The following is an 11,225-nucleotide window of genomic DNA, read 5'->3' on the forward strand; positions in this document are numbered from 1 at the left end:
CATATCTGAGCCTGGCCACTCAGCTCTCGTGGACGAACCCTGGCATGTTCTGCCCCTGGCTGCTGCCTCCCTCTCTCCATCCTGGGCCCCCTTCCATCTGGGAACATGTGTCCCAGATGCTCTGGCTCATCTCTGCCTATCCCAAACTCAGATGCGGAAACCCTAACCCCCAGGACGGCAGAACGGGATCGTGCTTGGAGACAGGATCTTTAGGGCGGCAGGTAAGGTAAAGGGACGTCACTAGGGAGGACCCTGATCCAATGTGACGGGGGCCCTGACCGGAAGAGGATTTGATGTCCCAGACACTCACAGAGTGACCACCGTGTGAAGACCTGGGGAGGGGATGGTGTCTGCACACCCAGGAGAGAGGCCTGGGGAGACACCAGCCCTGCCCACGCCTGCACCCTGGGCTCCCAGCCCCCAGGACGCGGGGCAATGAAGGCTTGCCGTGGGAGCCCCCAGGCTGGGCTGCTTGCGATGGGGACCCGAGCTGACTAGCACGCTGGCCTCCTACTGCTGGCTCTGGCTGTGTCTCTGCTCAGAGACTCTGTTCCTGCAGATCTCACGGACTCATATGGGAAAATAATGGAAAACATCTCACTTGCAACGTTCCATTTTGACCACTAGGGTAATATTTGAGTATATTGGGCTATGTGAGGTTTATTGTTGAAACGGACATGCTCTCACTGCGGCTGCTGGAGACATTTCAGTCACCACCATGTTCCCAGCGCGTGGACGGTGTCGACAAGGGTTCTTGATGAGTGGATCGGGGTCCCATGAAGCTCCCCGCAGCTGACCCTCTGGTCTCAGTAGTGGAGGCCTTCCTAATAGGAGGGCAGCAGCGGGCAAGGGTAGAGGTCATTACTCTACTCGGAGCTGGAATCCCAAAGCACTGCATCAACTTCTAGGCTCAACGGTAGGGAACCAGTTCTCCTTAAGGAAGCTCACTGAACGTGTGGCACTGGGTGACTCATGGCGTTCTCCCGGCCATGTGCCCTTGGACCAGTGGTGGTCAAGTACTGTTGTGCTGACGTGCCAGGTTTGGCTGGGAAGGGCGCAAGTGGAGACGTGCTGTGTTTCTGGAGCCTCACGAACGCATTCCGAGACGAGCTCCGTGAGCCAGCACGCGCCTCCACGCCACCGTGCCCGGATCCCCACACCCAGGAAGGGATAGTTTTGGACGCCCGCATAGGATCCCGATGCAAACACTGACCGATGACCGAGCAGGCGTGCCGCGTTACTCAACGTGATGAGGTGGGGGGGATGGTGGGGCCTTGGGCAGCACCTACGCCTCCGGGGCTTACGTGTCCGCAGCCCGCTGACTCTCTCCCGAGGCCCTTCTAAGGTCCCTGCCTGGCTGCTGGAGGGCTACGGACACTCTTCCCCTAAAACCGTCCAGGAGCAAATACTCAAGCACACACAGGAAGCGGGTAACCATGGCATGCACTATCAGGATGGGTACAACCATGGCACTTTCTAAGGGACAGCAATGATCAGGCGGGAGTATTTTCATCTCCAGATTCTGCTTGGCCCTGCCCCAAACAGTAGGGAGGACGTTGGTGAGAGTGTGAGCACAGACTAGAGCACGTTCACGCTTGTACATTCTTGAGCTCAGTCCGTCCCCAGAACACTTTCCTCCTTCCACCTGCCTCCCCTCTCATTTGTCCCCACCCTCCCAGAGTCCCTGGCCTCAGGTCTCTGGAAGATTCCCCTGTCAGCAGAGTGGGATTGGATGTCTCCCAGGCTGGGGCTGAAGCTGGCCTGCAAGGGAGGCTTAGCTCTGAGACACTGGCTAAGCCTTTATCTCTAATTAGGGGACAAAGAGCTTTGCTTCCTGTTGAAGGCTGTGGGGTGTGAGGCGAGCATCAGCATCTTGGATCTGTAACCTTCGAGGGGCCTCAGGAACTGTCCCTGCCTTGTCAGGGCTGCTGCCCACAGTCTGTAGGGTGACCCTGCTCAGCTCCTGTGATGGTATAAGGTGGGAAGGGAGACACGGGGAAGCCAAACACCCCCATAAATAGCTTCTATTTTCTCTCCTCTCATTTTTGTTATCTCTGCCATGTCATAAAAAAACAAAAATATAACTCAAAACAATAACCGAGCATAACCCGATGAATAAGGTATTTTTCATTTAGTGTCCACTCACTTTAAAACGAACTGCAGTAGTGTTTTTAGGTANACAACATATCTGCTTCAGGATATTAAGCACAAATTGTTGTGTGATGGGGTTACAGCTGATCCAAAGCTTCGGTGCTGGGAAATCAAAGCCCTGGATCTGGTTGTGGCAGGACCGTGCATGTGGGTCCCCGGATCAGAGTGGCGGAGCTCCAAATACTCTCCCCCGGGGCATGTGTCTTATGTCAGAGGTGGTGTCTTGTTTGCTAGTCCCTCTGCCACACAAGGGTTTCTGGNGGCACTTTCTAAGGGACAGCAATGATCAGGCGGGAGTATTTTCATCTCCAGATTCTGCTTGGCCCTGCCCCAAACAGTAGGGAGGACGTTGGTGAGAGTGTGAGCACAGACTAGAGCACGTTCACGCTTGTACATTCTTGAGCTCAGTCCGTCCCCAGAANAAAATTTAGAATTCTCTCTGGAACCCATTTCAATAAATTCTAATTTCCTTATACAACTACACCCAATACATAACTCAAAGCACTAGTTACATATTTGCTTTCTATTTTAAAATGTGGGCTAACCTTTTCACCTCGGTGAGCAGCAGAAATTGAACAGAGGAAAGGGAGGAGGATTTTACAGTTTTTAAACTATAAATACCCGCACCTCTTTAGAACACACATATCCGGAGAGCCCTGCACAGCTCCCCGCCAGCTGGAGCAAGTGCCCGGGGGGCATCACGGCACAGAGTACAGACGCCTCCGTGCACCCCCGAACCCTGGCTGCTGGCGGGTGGGATGGCGGGCTAAGGCCCCCGAGGGGAGGGGCTGACCGGGCCGGCCCGCCCCCTCCTAACACCGGCCCGGCTGGACACAACCCCAGGCCCACTCACAGCGGCTCCACCGTCACAATCACCTCTTCTTAGCTTTGTTTCCCATGGTAATCACACCAGGCCCGGAGGAGCAAACACGTCTAAGTGAAATGAACCTCGGTGTTGGAGGGCTGTTCGCCTTCTCACCGCCTCTTAGAGTAGTGTCCACGAAAACAAAAACAGAAACCGACTGGAAGCTAGTCAGTCAGGACGAGTGCCGTAATTGGAGGGCTGAGCTGACGGCCTGGGCATCGATCCGCAGGCTTGGGACGTTCCCGTGGGCTGAGCAGGTAGTTGACTGAAATAAATGGTTTGGTTATAAACTGGGTGGAATTAATCAATTGAGCCGACAAAGGGAGATGATGTGCGGGGAAGTTAGGACCAAATAGGTTTAAAGTAATCATGGTTTGAGAGGTACAGCTGCCGCACAGTTTTGCAATCATGGAATTGATGAGCGGTTAATTTGCGTGAAACTAGAAAAGGGTCTAATGGCGTTGAGGTGATAAGACACAGAAGCTGCAGGGCGCCGAGGGCTCCATCAATCTTGCGTGGATAGCTGAGCGTTCAGCCGGCAGCGGAGGGACGCACGGCCCCGGGAACGGGGTGGGTTCCGGCCGCGGTCAGCAGGTGCGCCGGCGCGGAGTTGGTCCTCAGAGGCATGGATGACGTGGAGGCTTCAGTTGTGCCCACGTCAAGGTCGAGGGTTCCTAGACCCTCGATGCAGTGTGCACAGCAACAGAGTCATACTGGTCCCTGGGATCACGAGGGATACTGCTCTTTAATATACCGTTAACATCTGTACATGTTTGTTGGTGATTATTTTCACAAATAATGAAAATCCCAAACGGGAAGTACACTGAACTTTGACATTTGGAAGTTGCAACTGGCTAATTATGATCAAAGTCTACACTGAAGACATGGTTATTATTTTTTACATATATTTAGGTCCTACTGCCTGCTTCTCATCTGATTTAACGTACCTAAACCCAAGGTCTGACAGGGCCAAGCAGGCCCTGCCTCCTCCCAGCGCCGTCATTTTGGTGCCAAGCTGCGGGCTCCCGAGTGAAGCGTTCCCTCCCATCTCTGCTTAAAGGAGTTTCCTGAAATACGGAGTTATCTAGAAAACCATTTGCATATTCTTATCACGGCTCTAGGTGGTGTGTGTGGCTAAAACCTGTTAGGAAAATCGATTGCATCGCAAAGCTCACGTATAGTAAAGCTGCTAAAAATACTAATAAAAATAAAATAAGTGATACATCATCATACTAACTGAGGCTGCGAAAATTCTCTGGTTTAAAATTTGGTGCCATGGAAACGCCCTCACCCTTCTCCTTGATTGATCTTGTAAGATGGGATTCATAAAATGGATTAATAGCAATAAATATAACATGCTTTAGATTATTTCATAATACCATTTTCTTTGTAAAAGAACATTTTGTGACAAGGATGTTCCTGACAAGAGTTGAAAGACTTGGGCTGGTGGCTGGACTCTGGGTGTTGGCGAGCGGCCACGGACAGTCAGGAGTCCTGGCAGGAGACCTGGGGGCCCGGGGAGGTACTATTTGCCTCCACTGGTTCCAGATTAATGACGTTTGAGTCAGAAAATATTAAAGTTACTAGTGCTATAAAGTGACAGTTCTAAACAGAACAGTTTAAATATTTGCCTGTCACGTGTCATTCGGATTCAGCCTGCTTTTAAAAAGGCTCTGAGCAGCGGCACGTTGTTTGTAACATCATGATTCTCCTGCAGTAGATGGGAGAAGAATGTCTCAAAGACAGAATCATTTGTTTTTAAAGATTTCATTTACTTATTTTGGAGAAAGAAAGCATGCGTGTGCGTGTGCAAGCGGGGGAGGGGCAGAGGCAGAAGGAGAGAGAACGGGAAGCAGAGTCACCGCTGAACGCAGAGAGGACGCGGGGCTCGGGGCTCGACACCGAGGCTCGATCCCAGGACCCAGAGGTCATGACGGAGCCCAAACCAAGAGCCGGAATCTCAACTGACCCAGCCACCCAGATGCTCCAAAGATGGAATCATTTTAAGCAAAGCGACGGAGCTCATCTGATCACTCCCCAAAACCCCAAGACACCAGGCTGTCTGACCGTGTGGCCCGGAGGCTGGGAGCCCGGGACAGCGCTGAATCGCAGAAGGGCCTGTCCTGCCCCTCCCGACAACGGGGCAGGCTGGGCTCTCCCTTAGCAAACCCTGAGAGGTGCTGGGTTGGCTGGGCACCATTCTTCACGGCCCTCTCCGTGGCCTGGCCAACTTCCCTGTGCCCTTCCCACCACTCCGTTCAGGTACAACCTGGCTCTGAGCTCCTGGGCTCTGAGGTGGGCAGCGGAGGGCCCTGTAAGCTGCCATAGAGCCCGAGCCTACCTCCAGGCAGCACTCGGATGCCGAGCTCCTGGGGCAGGGTCTTTTCCGAAAGGCGATATACCTCATAGGACACAGCACACATCATAAGTTTAGAAAAGACCGCAGTGGAGCAAAAGCTACGGACCCACCTGGGGCCTCCCACACCTGTCTCCCTTCTCCCCAAGACCCCTTTTATATCGGTTCTGCTTCCTCAGTCTACCCCTCCCCCTAATAACAAAAGAACTGAGGGTGATTACCCATTAAGCAAATGGGCCTAGAAATAAAAGGTAATTTAATTTACTGGCTCAATTTGAGAGGGAAATTGTGGTGGATGAGCTTGGACTCTCAGTTAACCTTGTTGCACTATTCTCAAACCCTTCCTGACATCACACGATGTCTTTATAAGCTTCTGTAGTATTTCTACTCCCATTACCAAAGCTGAGGGATGGAGAAGTCTTTTAAAAAATTTAAAGTAAAAAAATGTAATCATTGCAAATTGAAGACAAATTCGCAGATAAAATATAAAGAGCATACATGTAGAAAGTAAGGCACCTTCATGCAAGTACCCCTCGCCCTAAAACCAATATTGACGGTGGCTTGTGTCCCTTCCCTGGAGTCCTTTATAACACAGGGTCACCTGGAATTACGTGACATGGGGTGCAAAGAGAAGTCCCCACAGAACACTCCACAACCCATCCTGGAGAACGTCTGACAGCAGCCCAGGCAGAACTGCCCTGTTGTTTTCATGACACACGTATTCCGTGGTGACCATGGTTCCTTTCACTACCTGCTCCTGACGGCAGCCAGGCCGACTTCAGCAGGCATTTGCTCCCGCAAGAAACGCGGCAATAAATGTCCTCTACAAGCCTCGTGCGTTGCACACATGCCCGTGTGTGCACACACAGCTCATGTGGGTAACGTGGCTTAGCGGAGTCACAGGTGTCGTGCTTTGTGAACCCTGAGGGCGTTGAAGTGGCCATCGAGCAACAGTCACAACAACTGGGTCGGGGTCCCGTTTCCTACGTCTCCACCAGGGAAGCTCTACCACTAAGGAAACGATGACTGGAGAGAGAGCCAAGCTTCCCTTGCAAAACCTGCTTCCCTCAGGCTGATACAAAGAGGGGGTGGGTATTTGGACACACAGTGAGGGGTGCATCCTGCACTCAGGGGCTAGCTACTCATGGACAAGGCATCTGAGAAAGTCCAATGAAGGCCGAGATTAATTTCCACGGAGAAGTCACAAATTCGTGGCTAATGCCACGGGGCTGTGTTGCAGCTTGCAGGAACATGTGCAAGGCTGGAGTTTAACTAATGATAGCTCCCTGCAAAAGAAACAGTAACAGAAAGCCTTGTTTTGATATCTAATTAAATGTGAACAAGCTGTTTTGAATGTTAGCGACTTACAACATATCTGCTTCAGGATATTAAGCACAAATTGTTGTGTGATGGGGTTACAGCTGATCCAAAGCTTCGGTGCTGGGAAATCAAAGCCCTGGATCTGGTTGTGGCAGGACCGTGCATGTGGGCCCCCGGATCAGAGTAGCGGAGCTCCAAATACTCTCCCCCGGGGCATGTGTCTTACGTCAGAGGTGGTGTCTTGTTTGCTAGTCCCTCTGCCACACAAGGGTTTCTGGAGGGTTCGTAAAAACATGGGAAGACAGGAGAGCAGAAGTTGAGGGAGACAAAGACGGACATCTCGTGGACCTTGCCCAGGATCCAGGGCACGACAGGTCCCGTGCGTCGTGCCTGCTGGATGCATGCCTTCCACGATCCGCCCAGACCTCCCCGCGCACAGATGCTCATGCCCTCCAGCCGTGTCTCCCACCNACAGAGATAGAGACAGCCAGCGAGAGAGGGAATACAAGCAGGGGGAGTGGGAGAGGAAGAAGCAGGCTCCTCGCGGAGGAGCCGGNCCTGACCGGAAGAGGATTTGATGTCCCAGACACTCACAGAGTGACCACCGTGTGAAGACCTGGGGAGGGGATGGTGTCTGCACACCCAGGAGAGAGGCCTGGGGAGACACCAGCCCTGCCCACGCCTGCACCCTGGGCTCCCAGCCCCCAGGACGCGGGGCAATGAAGGCTTGCCGTGGGAGCCCCCAGGCTGGGCTGCTTGCGATGGGGACCCGAGCTGACTAGCACGCTGGCCTCCTACTGCTGGCTCTGGCTGTGTCTCTGCTCAGAGACTCTGTTCCTGCAGATCTCACGGACTCATATGGGAAAATAATGGAAAACATCTCACTTGCAACGTTCCATTTTGACCACTAGGGTAATATTTGAGTATATTGGGCTATGTGAGGTTTATTGTTGAAACGGACATGCTCTCACTGCGGCTGCTGGAGACATTTCAGTCACCACCATGTTCCCAGCGCGTGGACGGTGTCGACAAGGGTTCTTGATGAGTGGATCGGGGTCCCATGAAGCTCCCCGCAGCTGACCCTCTGGTCTCAGTAGTGGAGGCCTTCCTAATAGGAGGGCAGCAGCGGGCAAGGGTAGAGGTCATTACTCTACTCGGAGCTGGAATCCCAAAGCACTGCATCAACTTCTAGGCTCAACGGTAGGGAACCAGTTCTCCTTAAGGAAGCTCACTGAACGTGTGGCACTGGGTGACTCATGGCGTTCTCCCGGCCATGTGCCCTTGGACCAGTGGTGGTAGTACTGTTGTGCTGACGTGCCAGGTTTGGCTGGGAAGGGCGCAAGTGGAGACGTGCTGTGTTTCTGGACCCTCACGAACGCATTCCGAGACGAGCTCCGTGAGCCAGCACGCGCCTCCACGCCACCGTGCCCAGATCCCCACACCCAGGAAGGGATAGTTTTGGACGCCCGCATAGGATCTCGATGCAAACACTGACCGATGACCGAGCAGGCGTGCCGCGTTACTCAACGTGATGAGGTGGGGGGGATGGTGGGGCCTTGGGCAGCACCTACGCCTCCGGGGCTTACGTGTCCGCAGCCCGCTGACTCTCTCCCGAGGCCCTTCTAAGGTCCCTGCCGGGCTGCTGGAGGGCTACGGACACTCTTCCCCTAAAACCGTCCAGGAGCAAATACTCAAGCACACACAGGAAGCGGGTAACCATGGCATGCACTATCAGGATGGGTACAACCATGGCACTTTCTAAGGGACAGCAATGATCAGGCGGGAGTATTTCCATCTCCAGATTCTGCTTGGCCCTGCCCCAAACAGTAGGGAGGACGTTGGTGAGAGTGTGAGCACAGACTAGAGCACGTTCACGCTTGCACATTCTTGAGCTCAGTCCGTCCCCAGAGCACTTTCCTCCTTCCACCTGCCTCCCCTCTCATTTGTCCCCACCCTCCCAGAGTCCCTGGCCTCAGGTCTCTGGAAGATTCCCCTGTCAGCAGAGTGGGATTGGATGTCTCCCAGGCTGGGGCTGAAGCTGGCCTGCAAGGGAGGCTTAGCTCTGAGACACTGGCTAAGCCTTTATCTCTAATTAGGGGACAAAGAGCTTTGCTTCCTGTTGAAGGCTGTGGGGTGTGAGGCGAGCATCAGCATCTTGGATCTGTAACCTTCGAGGGGCCTCAGGAACTGTCCCTGCCTTGTCAGGGCTGCTGCCCACAGTCTGTAGGGTGACCCTGCTCAGCTCCTGTGATGGTATAAGGTGGGAAGGGAGACACGGGGAAGCCAAACACCCCCATAAATAGCTTCTATTTTCTCTCCTCTCATTTTTGTTATCTCTGCCATGTCATAAAAAAACAAAAATATAACTCAAAACAATAACCGAGCATAACCCGATGAATAAGGTATTTTTCATTTAGTGTCCACTCACTTTAAAACGAACTGCAGTAGTGTTTTTAGGTAAAAAAAAAATAGTAGAATCACTGGTAATAAAATTCTTATAAATTACACTGAGAACCCATTCATTCTCTGACATATTTGACTTGTGTACCAGGGAATAAATGTGTCACAGCCAATATGCTAATGTGATAGCCTCCTTTGCACACAGTGACCTGAGACCATCACTGTGCAGGAAAAATGGATAGAAGCTTAAATTAAAAGAAAATCATCTCAAAATTCTACAGTAGTTTTATTGAGAAAATAGGAGAAAAATAGTACATTTCTTCAAGTTCCCTTTTAAGAATGGATTTGGGCATACTTCAAAAATTATTTTATTTTGTTGTTATGATTTTTAAAGGTTTTATTTATTTATTTGAGAGAAAGAGAGAGAAAGAGAGAGAACATGAGCAGGGGGAGGGGCAGACAGAGGGAGCAGCAGACTCCCCCCTGAGCAGGGAGCATGACAGGGAACTTGATCCCAGGACCCTGAGATCTTGACCTGAGTAGAAGGCAGACGTTTCACTGAGTGAGCACCCCCAGGTGTCCCTCCAAAATTATTTTAAAGATCACTATGCAGCTGTGTTCTCTCCTCCAAGCAGGTGGGAAATACAGTGATACCCCCGCCCCGGGGGGTTTCCCAAAGTGTGTGCCCTGAGATTCAAGTGCGGAGTCGTGCTGCACGGGGAAGCGATTCTTCAGCTGAAGACCCTTCACAGAAGGGCTTCCTGGGTCATTTACTATTTTATAATCTCATGTATATGACATGCAAATTCCTTTTAGTGACTTGGTTATTTTCAGAACAGTTATATTTTTATTCAGATTTAATTCCAAAGAGCGGTTTCTTTAAAATATTCTGTACGTTTTTATTTCATGTATTAACGACAAGGAAATATTGATCAAGGTTCACATCTTGGTGTGAGACTCAAAGCTTTGAAATCCATACACTTACAAATAGCAAAGCATTTCATATATTCATTACAGTAACATGATATTTCGCTAACTCATTGTCTTGCAAACTGTCAGGTACAATATGTGTTTCATCTTTTGGGAGGGTCAATGGAGTATAAATAATGTGTATGCTTATTCTGTGTCCTGAATGCTGATTTTTAACTTTTATTTGGTCTACCTGAACATAAATTGGGCTTTACAAACTCGCACATAGCCCACTCACCCGAGTTCAGGGCACTTTCTTGCCGCTGGGACTTTATCTGAATGCAGAGCACAGCGGAGCAAACTCGGCGGCCGGGGGTGGGGGGCTTGGGGGCTGCGGAGTCCGAGATTTTGCAGTTCGGGGATCCAGATTCACCTTACACTTGGCCAGCACATAGAATCTCAATTGCCATTCAGATTGGTCAACCTAGAGAAGATATTTTGAGTAGAGGGAACTGGGAGGACGGTGCCGGACAAAGGGGCCAAGTGCACCCACATGTTTAGCCCAACTTCTTTTTTCTTTTTCTTTTTTAAAAATATTTTATTTATTTATTCGACAGAGATAGAGACAGCCAGCGAGAGAGGGAATACAAGCAGGGGGAGTGGGAGAGGAAGAAGCAGGCTCCTCGCGGAGGAGCCGGCATGGGGCTTGATCCCAGAACGCCGGGATCACGCCCTGAGCCGAAGGCAGACGCTTAACCGCTGTGCCACCCAGGCACCCCTAGCCCAACTTTTGAAAGCAGATGTGGGGCCAGGAGAGCCCCATGGCACAGAGGTGGGTGCAAAGCGAGGGGAGGGTCCGTGGGCTTCCACGTGGCGGTGCTCCTGGGGTGAAGTGTTTCTGTGGGATCGGGAGCCACGGACGTGTGTCTGTGAGGGTGGACAGCAGAGGCATGTGCCCAGGGGCTCCCGTCAGGTGCAGCTGCTGGGTGGAGAGCACGACGGCCCCATTCCGCACCTGGAGGGCGTCCAACACGCTCTGCCTTCCAGGTCACCATCCTTTCCGTGGTCGCTGCTTCAACCCAAGGACAGAACTCCAACAGCTTGCCAGCTGGGGGCCTCCCGAGCAGTATCCCATCCCATCCCACCCCATTAAGTCCCTTTAGGCACCCAAAGAGTTTCGTGGGCAAGTGCTGCGGCTGGGAAATTTCCTGTGCCCCCGAGGCC

The 11,225-nt window shown here is 51.9% G+C and overlaps 1 protein-coding gene across 1 annotated transcript in view; it reads right to left on the reverse strand.

The window, feature by feature from the left end:
* Positions 1–11,225, reverse strand: part of ADARB2 (adenosine deaminase RNA specific B2 (inactive)) — a 458,939-nt gene that overhangs the window by 392,032 nt on the left and 55,682 nt on the right. The gene's annotated exons all lie outside the window — the stretch shown is intronic.

This window comes from Ailuropoda melanoleuca, chromosome 15 (assembly GCF_002007445.2).
Source record: "Ailuropoda melanoleuca isolate Jingjing chromosome 15, ASM200744v2, whole genome shotgun sequence".
In the NCBI taxonomy this organism is placed as follows: Eukaryota; Metazoa; Chordata; class Mammalia; order Carnivora; family Ursidae; genus Ailuropoda; species Ailuropoda melanoleuca.